This window comes from Manihot esculenta, chromosome 15, assembly GCF_001659605.2.
Source record: "Manihot esculenta cultivar AM560-2 chromosome 15, M.esculenta_v8, whole genome shotgun sequence".
Taxonomy (NCBI): domain Eukaryota; kingdom Viridiplantae; phylum Streptophyta; class Magnoliopsida; order Malpighiales; family Euphorbiaceae; genus Manihot; species Manihot esculenta.
In genome coordinates, this window is record NC_035175.2 from 8535774 (window position 1) to 8546832 (window position 11059).

Genomic DNA, 11059 nt, shown 5'->3' on the forward strand with positions numbered 1-11059 from the left:
TCAGCATTGTCAGCCCAACGAACAGATCTTCTCTAGGCTCAGTTTTAATTCTACCTTTCGGCCCAGCTCAGGATCAGGAGGGAGGCCTACCCATCCGCCACAGGGGACCACCCGCATGAGCGTCTGGGGAGAATCAGGGGCCGTTGCGCATAGGGTAGAGATCTGATTCCCTCGTACGTCCGTATCAACATAGCAGGGACAGGTGGCCCAATGACACACGTTCTGTTACACGTCACTAGCAGACAAAAGGAGACATATAAAGGGAGAGATACTCTCCTCTGAGAAAAAGGCTTTTTACAGTTTTACAGAACCCATTGTAAAACTCCATTTTTTTGGATCTCAGATCATCAAGTGGCGCCATCTGTGGGAACGAAGGAGATCTTTTCATCACCGGAGTTCCACTCTTAACAAAACCCACTGAGATCCACGATGGCTAATCACAATGAAAGCAACCTTAACACCCCAAATGACCTGAGCTCCGCCCAAGAGGGGCAGCAGTTCTCCTTTTCTAGCCCCACAACACCAAACAACCAGACACCCATTCCTTTTAACTCCTCGCCGAGCTTGGCAGGGAATGCTTCCGCCGCCACCTTGTCCAACCAGGACCTCCAAACCATGGCCCTCCAACTACAAAACACCGCCCACTAGTTGGGGCAGATAATGCAACAACGGGACCTTAGCACTCCAGCAAATGTATTGCCAATGGTAGAAGAGCCCCAGACTAATGAACCTCAACCTACCCACAACCATCCCCAAACAGTTAGCCGTGAAACCGGAGAAAGGGAGAGAAAAGCTGGGGGAGAGGAAGAACCGAAAGCTAGGGTTCATGGAAGGAAGGTGAGAGAGATGATTGAGAACGATGGGGTCGATAGTTATTCTACCAAAACAAACAAGTGGACAAGAAGCGAAGTGGAAGAAGAGGAGTACCGCCAGGAGAAGAAATTCAGAAAAGAGGAGGAGAGCGTAGACCAAAAGCTACAAAAGATGAGAGAGCAGCTCTTGGCGGAGCTGGGAACGAAGGATCAGAACCAAACTATCTTGCTTACCTCTTCACCCTTCTCGAAGTGGGTACAACAGGAGACCGTACCCAAGAAATTTATGATGCCGCCTATGGCCGCGTACGACGGAGCTGGAAACCCCCGGGAGCACGTCTTGAACTATAAGACTTTCATGGAACTACAAACTCTTTCAGATGCCTTGATGTGCAAGGTCTTCCCTACGACGCTCTCGGGGCCAGCACGGGCGTGGTTCAATAGCCTCGAGGCCGGAAGTATCAGCAGCTTTGGAATCTGGCCACTCGCTTCATCAGTCGGTTTATTGCCGGGGTGCCCGCAGATAGAAAGACGAGCTTCCTGGAGACAATCAGGCAGAAGAGAGACGAATCGCTCAGGGAGTACGTCGCTCGTTTCAATACAGAGGCCCTGCAAATTCCCAAGCTCGATGAGGGAAGGGCGGTGGAGGCCATGCAGAAGGGGATGACCTCTGCTGAGTTCTTTGGCTCATTGAGCAGAAAGCCTCCGACCACACTGGCTGAGCTGATGAAGCGGGCTGAAAAATATATAAGGCAGGATGATGCCTTGGTGACAAGCAGGTTCGCCAGGGGAGCGAACGATAAGGACAAAGCACCGGAGAAAGGGAGGCTAGAGAAACACGAAAAGACGCAGGGCAAGAGGCCCGAGCCGTATAGACAAGCCTGGGAGCGAAGGGATCAAAGACCTCTCCCTCCTCAAGCCTCAGAGCAGAGGCCACTCCCTCTGGTGGTTCCAGAGAAGCTGACCTCACTCAATGCCTCTAGAGCCGAAGTGCTCATGGCCATCCAAGACAAGGAGTTCCTCCAATGGCCCAGGCCTATGAAAACAGAAGCAAACCAGTGAAATCCTGACAAATATTGTCAATACCATCGCACGCACGGCCACGACACCAATAACTGCTTCCAGTTGATTGCTGAGATCGAGAGGCTGGTAAAGAGGGGACACCTCAAGAACTTTATAAAGAAACCGGAAGGACAAAGGCCTCAGCCGAACCCAGCAGCGCAGACACTCAGGAGAATGGAAGTAGGGCCAGTGAACGATGGGTCCAGTGGAACCATCAATATGATTGTTGGAGGAACAGAAGGCTGAATAAGCCGATGAAACAAAAAAGGTACTTTCCTTAGAACGTTTGTGAAAAGAAAATTCTTGTATTCTAAAAGCATGAATTAAATAACACCATCCTATAACAATGCAAGGATTATCTTTATTATTGTGAGTACTAACCCTCTCAAAAAAAGAAAAGAACAGATATCAGAAGACCTCCTTGAAATATAAAGATCTCAATCAGGTAGGTGGCCGGGCTCCCAAAAGGCCCCCGGCACCACAAAACCGACCGAGATGACGAAGCGACAGTAAGGCCAATGAGCCTGAATCTTGTGGAGCAAAAAATGGCTAGGATCCTGTAAGATCTCCTGGAGCAAAAACAGCCGGCGAGGATCTCAAAAAGACCTCCCGGAGCAAAAATGGCCAGGATCCCGTAAGATCTCCTGGAGCAAAAATGGCTGGCGAGGATCTCAAAAAGACCTCCCGGAGCAAAAACGGCCAGGATCCCGTAAGATCTCCTGGAGCAAAAATGGCCAGGATCCCGTAAGATCTCCTGGAGCAAAAACGGCCGGCGAGGATCTCAAAAAGACCTCCCGGAGCAAAAACGGTCAAGATCCCTGTAATACCCGGCTAGACTCCGGTATCGAAATTCCTACCGTCCGGTGGAATCTCGGATGTCGGAGACCTCTAGAAGGGTAAAATCATGTTTTCATAAAATGTTTTAATGTGTTTTATGTTTTAAGCATGAAAGAAAATGAGTTTTTGCATGAAAACAACCTTGGAGGAAAACCAAGGTTCGGCCGCCGAACCTCAAGTTCGGCCGCCGAACATGCAGGCATTTCGGGTGTGCCTTAGGCCCCCGAAGGCATAAGTGAGGAAAGTCCAGGTTCGGCTGCCGAACTTCAAGTTCGGCCGCCGAACATGGCATGCATGCGGAGGCACGTTCGGCCCCCGAACGTGGCCTGGCCAGCCACTATAAAAGGGTCCCTTAGCCGAAATGGGCGAGCTTTTCTCACCATTCTCGGCCAAGGTGAGCTCTCCGCCGTCCCTCACCAATCTTTGAGTTCTTCCTTCAAATCTTTCACGATTTTCACAAGTTTTCATCTTGTTTTGAAAATTTTCAAGTTTTGAGCAAGTTTTGAGCTTGGAGACCCAAGGAAGTTGAAAATCTCCCATCTCCAAGATTAGGTCGTCTCTCTCTCGATCTTCAAGAGGTAAGAGCCGATCTTAAGCTCATTGCATGTTTTAAGTAAGTTTTATGAAGATCTATGGGATAGAATGCATGTTTAGCTTATGGTTAGGTTTATGAGTTTATGTTGTGTTTTTGAACAATGTGGCTTGCAAATGCATGTTTGATGTGTTGTAGATGGGGTTTAAGATAGTTTGAAACCCCTAGGATCTTGTATGCTTGAGTTTGTGTGTTGTAGAATAGGATTATGCATGTTTATAAGGTTTGGGAGGCTTTGGAGGCAAGAGGAGCCAAGTTTCTGCCCTTTTTCAGAAACCAGGTTCGGCAGCCGAAGGACTTTCGGCCGCCGAACATGGCTGAGGAGGCAGCCTTTCGGCTGCCGAAGCCTGCCCCCGAAAGGAGACTTTCGTCTCTGTCTGGCAGTTTCGGCCGCCGAAGGTACCACCGAACATGCATGAGTTTCGCCTCTGTCTGGGAGTTTCGGCCGCCGAAGGTGCCGCCGAACCTGCCTGACTTTCGGCTTTGGAGGGACTTTCGGCCGCCGAACCTGCCGCCGAAAGTGCCCTGTCCAGCCTTCCTTTGCATGTTCTTGCATGATTGTTTTGAGGCTTTTTAGGGGGTTTTTGGGGGATGTTTTTAGAGTTATGTTCTAGTTGTTTGGTCCCTCATTTGAGTCCACCTGTGTAGGTTCGGACCCGAGGAACCGAGGACCCCAGCAGTGAGTCCAGCTGCTTCTGAGTCAGTAGAGCTTCAGCCAGAGGTGAGTAGAATAAACCTTTACAATTTAAAGCAAATAAATTATAAAGTTTTTAGCATGTTCATGCATCATGAATGCCATGTGATGAATTAGGTTGTTTGCATTAGACTTCACGAATATGTTGCATTGCATTTATGATGTTGATGTGGATTGGTTATTGGATGATCCTTTAGTCCTCATATGATATGATGATGTTATGGCATGATATGGTATGGAAATCCAGGTTGTACCCATTCTACGTCCCTGGCACATTGGAATGCTATGTTATGTTATGTTATGTTAAGAGAAAGACCGGTTGACCCATTCTACGTCCCGGCACTTTGGAATGTAGAGGACTATTGGTGACAATACCATCCGAGATGTGATTTGTTGTGATGTGTTGCATTACATGATGGCATGAGATTTTAAATGTTGTTTTTCATTACTCTGCTCACTGGGCTCTAGTAGCTCACCCCTTTTCCCTAATCCCCCAGGGTTGCAGGTACAGGCTAGACAGAGAAGTCAAGGAGAGTAAAGTCATGTATTTGTAATAGATAGAAAGTGGACATGATAAATTGTAAGATGATGTAAAGTTGAATAGTCATGTTATGTATAATGATATTGAGGATTAGAAGTTGTGCTTGACCCTATGGATGTTGTTATCCCTTTTAATACATGATCTTAGATGTTTTATGATGTTTAAGTAAACCAACTCAACACATGTTATGTCACCCTTTGGGGACATTGATGAGATCCCATAGAGGGGTCAATGTTTATGATTATGAATGTATAGTGCATGCACAGGTTGAGTTTGGTGTATGAGAAATGAATGAAAGAAAAGTTTTAATTTTTATGTATGATTGTTGATCATGTATGGGATTAAACAGTTTTTTTTCAGGTTATGTCAGGCTTGCTACGGGTCCCGGCGGCCTTAAGCCGATCTGGATCCTAGCACCGATAGCGGTCCGATTTTCGGGTCGTTACAGAATGGTATCAAAGCCCTAGGTTCATATGGTCGGACCTAGAGTGTCGGGCTCATAGAGGTTATAGAAGGTCAAGCACAATAGGAAGATCATGTCCACTAGGATAGGATGTGGAGTCCTGTCTTGCATGATGATGTGAAATGCCATGATTTTATGCATGTGCATTAATGATATGTGATGTATGTGATGAGGGTTCATGTGTGCCCACATGAACCATATTGTAATACCCGGCTAAATCCGACATCGGAATTCCTACCGTCCGGTGGAATTCAGGGATGTCAGAGGTTCTAGAAGGGTAAGAGTGAAGGTTTTCTAAAAATGCTTTTAAGTGTTTAAGTTTTAAAGAGAAAAGGCTGTGGAGACAAAGGCCAGGTTCGGCCCCCGAATGTAAGTTCGGCCGCCGAAAGTGCTCAATGTTCGGCCCCCAAAGGTTATGTTCGGCCCCCGAACGTTGCATGGGTTTGCATGCAGTTTCGGCAGCCGAAGCTGAGGAGGTCGGTTCGTGGTGCACACTCCGCAGTCCGTGGTTTGGCCAGGTGTTTACCTCCAGATCATGATCTGAGGGTAAGCCACGTCTCCCTTTGACTCATCTGCAAGCTTTAATCAGCTCATGCAGAAGGTTTGGTCATTTGCAGAGGGTTTGAACGTTTTGGAGAAAAAAGAGAGAAAAGTGAGGTTTTGGGCATAGTTGAAGAGGAGTTGCTGAGTTGGTTGTTCCTCTTCTATTTTCAAGAGGTAAGGGAAGTCTTTACGTTTGGTTTAATGAGTTTCAACAGCTTTTCACATGGTTAAGGGTAGAGTTGCATGGTTAGGTTTGAAAGCTTGTTTTGATGCTTTACTGGTGTAAGCTTGATTAGATGTTATAGTTGATGTTTTGTTGGGGTTAATAGGTAGTTTTGGACCCCTTTGTGCATATACCAGAGTATATGCAAGTTGAGGAGTTGTGTATGCATGTTGGAGTGGTGTTGGTGCTTGGCAGGAGATGGTTGTGCACGAAGCTGAGTTCTGGATGAACTCAGGTTCGGCCGCCGAAGGGAGGATTCGGCCGCCGAACCCCTTGTGAAGGTAGTTTCGGCTGCCTAAGGTTGCCTCCGAAAGAATGGACTTTCGGATCTGTCCTGCACATTCGGCCGCCGAAGATGCCGCCGAAGGTGTCCTGCCTAGCTTTTCCTTTGCATGTTTTCAGTGATTGTTCTATGAGTTTTTAGAGGGGTTTTGGAAAGATGTTTAAGAATTAATAAGAGAATGTTTGACACCTCAATCGAGTCCTTTTATGTAGGATCGGACCCGACAGTTCAGGGAGGTCGTCAGGTTTAGCAGTTGCAGAGTCAGTCAGGTTTCTGCTTGAGGAGCAGAGGTGAGTAGAACTAAACTTAATCTTTTGTAAAGAAACATAATGCTTTAGCATAGTTCATGCATCATGAAGGCTATGATATGTATTAGGGTGATTGCATTAGAAGCACGAATATGAAGCATTGCATATTATGTGATCAGAGATTAGGTGGACCCAGGCGACTCCAATAGCCTAAGCTTCGGCTCCTGTCATTGTGTCAGGTCAGTTGGGCAAGTACATGTTGGTATGCCCTGTGTAGCTCCTTTGGGGGGCCCAGTATTGACAGAGGGTATTTTTGGGGTCATGTCTACCTTTGTGGAGATTAGACCAAGGCGACTTCACTAGCCCGTCGAGGGAGTTCTGGGGTCATGTCTATTCCACGATATATTGAGATGTTTGTTTTGATGATGCATTTTCATATATAGTGCGTATGAATGAACTGTTTTCAGTGTTTCTACTCACTGGGCTTTAGAAGCTCATCCCTTTCCCTTAATCCCAGTTTTGCAGGTTCAGAGTAGCTGGGAAGGGCAGAAGCAACAGAGTTATGCTAAAGGATTGCATGTGTAATAGTATAGTGTGGACATGATGTATCTAAAGATATATATGTAAAAGTGATGTAATAGTTAGTCAGTTAATGTATAAATGAGTTAGAATGTGCTTTTGCCTATTGTCTAGTGTATGTGAATCCCTAGTGTATGCATGTATCCTGTTTTACAGTTTCTTGATGAGAAATGAGTCAGACCAGGCTTAATATATGTTGTGTTTCGAAAACCCAGTGACTGATAACTGTGAGGGAAGACAGGGATTAATTCCTTTGACCCAAGACCAGTGCGTAGGAAAGACCAGGTTTGATTCCTGTGACTCTATGGTAGCCAAGTTAACTTATGATATGCTGACCCTTACAGAGTGGGTTTTATGCTGCTGAGCGCATAGTGCATGGAGGTTACTTGGTAGAGTGGCACTGGTGTATTCTAGATAGCCTGAAGGCTAGTTCAGATTTGGATATCTGAGCATTTTGGTTCATATGATTGGACCTACAGAGAGTGTTTTAAAGGTTAAGTCTGGTAGTTTTAACGTAAAGTTTTATCAGTTAATAGTCCAGTCGGATCATGTATGGGATTTTAACAGGTACACAGAGTTCAGGAGAGGCTTACTACGGGTCTAGGCGGCCTTAAGCCGATCTGGATCCTAGTGCCGAGCGGTTCGGACCGTTACAAGAGGGGTATCGGTTTTCCGGGTCGTTACAGATGGTATCAGAGCATAGGGCCTCGAGAGTACGATGTGCTGAGTCAGTATACTCAGGGATCAGAGATATCTCACATCGGAAAGAGGTTAAGATGTCAGAGTGAGATTAGAGTATAGGGCCTCCTAAGTACGGTGTGTTGAGCAAGGGTTCCCACATTGGAAAGAGGTTGGTCTAGAAGTTGTGGTCAGGCAAAGCACAATAAGTTAAATCATGTCCACTCAGTTAGGAAGTTGTTTGCATGCTGATATGAAATGCCATAAGTATATGCATGTATCTATTGTAGGTTCATGTGTTTTCATATGAACTCTATGTGTGCTACTGTTTGTTTCTTGTGGTGTTCTTCAGGATAGCTACGATGAGTGGTGTTAGTCCACAGATTGATTCAGATCCGTCTGAAGAATTTTTTTGATGAAAATAGAGGAGGCATGGATCTAGGAAACAAAAGAGAGATAGAAGTAGATGTTCAAAGAAGGGATGTTGGTATCCAGGTGACTATAGATGCTGAATCGTTAGAGGATGTTCAGACCAAGGACTCTAGGATAGGAGAGAATGAACCCTCCACTTGGAGTACAGCTACCTGGAAAGGAGCAATGTGGGGGACAATTAAAAAGAAAAAGGTTAGGGGCTTAAAAGGGTCAACAAAGCGAGAGGTAGGAAATAGCGGTGCTGGTCCAAGTTCTGGTATAGGCAAGCCACAGTGTTTGAGGTGTGGTAGATTGCATAAGGGAGTTTGTCTGGCAGGAACCACAGTTTGTTATAGGTGTGGACAGGAGGGGCATGTGATTCGTGAGTGTCGTATGATGCCTTGGATGGTTCGGTCCCAGCGGTCTTTTTCAGGTAGAAAAGTTTAGAACCAGTGCTGCCAGGTATGCTCTTTTGGAGAATTGTGATATCTGTCTTGTTTTGTGGATCCTAGTAGGATTGAACGTACAGCATGTAATAGAGTTACATGGTCAGAATCAAAAGTTAAAGAGATAGAATTTCAGAAAAGAGGGAAAAAGAGAGAATTGTTATGAGATCATAATGTTTCAAGTGTCTCTAAACCCAGGTATAGTGAGAATGGTTTTTTTACGAAAGAGTAAAAAGCGTAAAGTAAACAAGAGAAAGCAGAAAACAGAACAAGAGACAGAAAACTAAGAGCAAGTAATAGGTTAGAGTAAGATAAGAGGACAGTCAAAAAGAAAAGGTTAGAGTTGTCTGGGAATGGATGGTAGTTGAGGCAGAGAAAAAGGGTTAGCTTTTTCCGTAGATTCCCGAGGGAAGTTCCATTTGCTTTAGCTTGGATCTTTACCCTGACATAGTATAGCCTAGAGGTGCTCAGATGTGTAAGTTAGTTGTTTTGGAACCCAGTGTTTCGCTTTCCTTGTTGTTGTGAGCCGTTGATAGGATTGGGTTTGATGACTTCTGGGCTTAGAGTGTTTTCCTTGGGTCAGTGGGCCTGAGAGTGTGATCCATCTGATGCAGAGTCAGTGAGTTCAGTTCAGAGTTAGTGGTGAGTAGATGCGATCCAGCTGACCTTATGGTTCTAGATTTGACTGTGTGATGTCATTCTAGGGCGGATTGATGCATTACTCCTGGTACTACCTGTGTCCGCAGAGACAAGCTAGGAGAGTGTATAGTTGAAGATGGATCAGAGTAGTCCGTTTAGGGGGACAGAGTATAGCTGCCTAGAAGGTGATGTCAGCCCATCAGGCTCATAGTTCACAGGAAAGGTTATCAGAGGGTTGTTCTAGCTCTTGTGAGCAAGGTTGTCAGGACAGGGAATCAGCCTCAGTACCCTTTTCTAGTGCGTTCTAGATGTTTCCCAGATAGGCTGTCAGGGTTACCATCTGTCAGGGAGGTAGAGTTGGAATGAGAATGGTATCTGGACACAGAACCATTGTTTCCTTTCTTTCCTCTACAGGATGGCACCTGCAGAGAGAGAGCTAAGAGTTATCAGCATAGTGCAACAGAGGCTTGGTAGTTAAGGTTTTATCTGACTTAGTACTTCACCCTGGTTTATGCCCTGTTGGTGTGGGAAACGACAGATGAATCCTTAAGGTTTTAATCTGATAGAACAGTAAACCAGTGAGTTTAAGCTGGTAAGCAAGTACCAAGTTATCCTTAGTTAGGATGGATGATCTTTTAGCTGTTCTGATAAGAGTTGATTATGGTTTTAGTATAATCAGAGTTTTGAGTATCCCTTTTGCGAGTTAGGAAAAGATAAAAAGAAAAGAGGAATAAGGATCAGAGTTAGATCTTGTTTGTTCTTGTTTGTTTGTTGTAACATTCGAGGACGAATGTTTTATAAGGGGGGAAGAATGTAATACCCGGCTAAATCCGACATCGGAATTCCTACCGTCCGGTGGAATTCAGGGATGTCAGAGGTTCTAGAAGGGTAAGAGTGAAGGTTTTCTAAAAATGCTTTTAAGTGTTTAAGTTTTAAAGAGAAAAGGCTGTGGAGACAAAGGCCAGGTTCGGCCCCCGAATGTAAGTTCGGCCGCCGAAAGTGCTCAATGTTCGGCCCCCGAACGTTGCATGGGTTTGCATGCAGTTTCGGCAGCCGAAGCTGTAACGACCCGGAAATCCGACCCGTTACCGGCGCTAGGATCCAGATCGGCTTAAGGCCGCCGGGACCCGTAGCAAGCCAAACATACCTCCTGTAACCTGTAATATCCCATACATGATCAACAACATACATAAAACTGTAAACTTTTTCTTTCTTTTTCCAAGCTTAACCTGAACATGTGCACATCTAATAACATAACCACCACTGGAGTCCTCATCAAATACTCCAATGGGGTATCTCATCATTCGATAAGCTTGGATTATCAAATACATCATAAAAACATTTCTATAGATCATGTGTCAAGGGGATAACCATAACATAGGGTCAAGCACATACTAGTCCTCAATCATCCTCATCATTACATAACTATACATTACTCTTTCATTACATTAACATAGTCATAACTACTCATTACATCATATTCATGTCCACTACTATCTATTACATCATACATGACTTTACTTCACTCTAGCCGACTTCCCGATCTATCCTGTACCTGCAACTCTGGGGATAAAGGGAGTGGGGTGAGCTACTAGAGCCCAGTGAGCAGAATAATAAAACATCAATTTAAATCATGCTTTCATGTATGCGCCATAACACAAACATTTCACATCAAGGATGAACTTGTCACCATTTAGCCCCTATCTTTCTTACTTATACATGCCGGGGGCGTAGAGCCGTAGCAGGCACACCCGGACTACCATAATCAATCATAGTGCCAGGGGCGTAGAGCCGTAGCAGGCACACCTGGACTCACATAGGCTATCATAACGTAAAAGGGCTAATGGATCATTCAACATTCATCCACATCAACAACAAGGTATGCAATGCAACATATTCGTGAATTCTAATGCAATCAACCTAATATATCTCATGGCATTCATGATGCGTGAATCATGCTAAAACATTTCATTAATTTGCTTTAAAACTTAAAGTTCATTCCACTCAC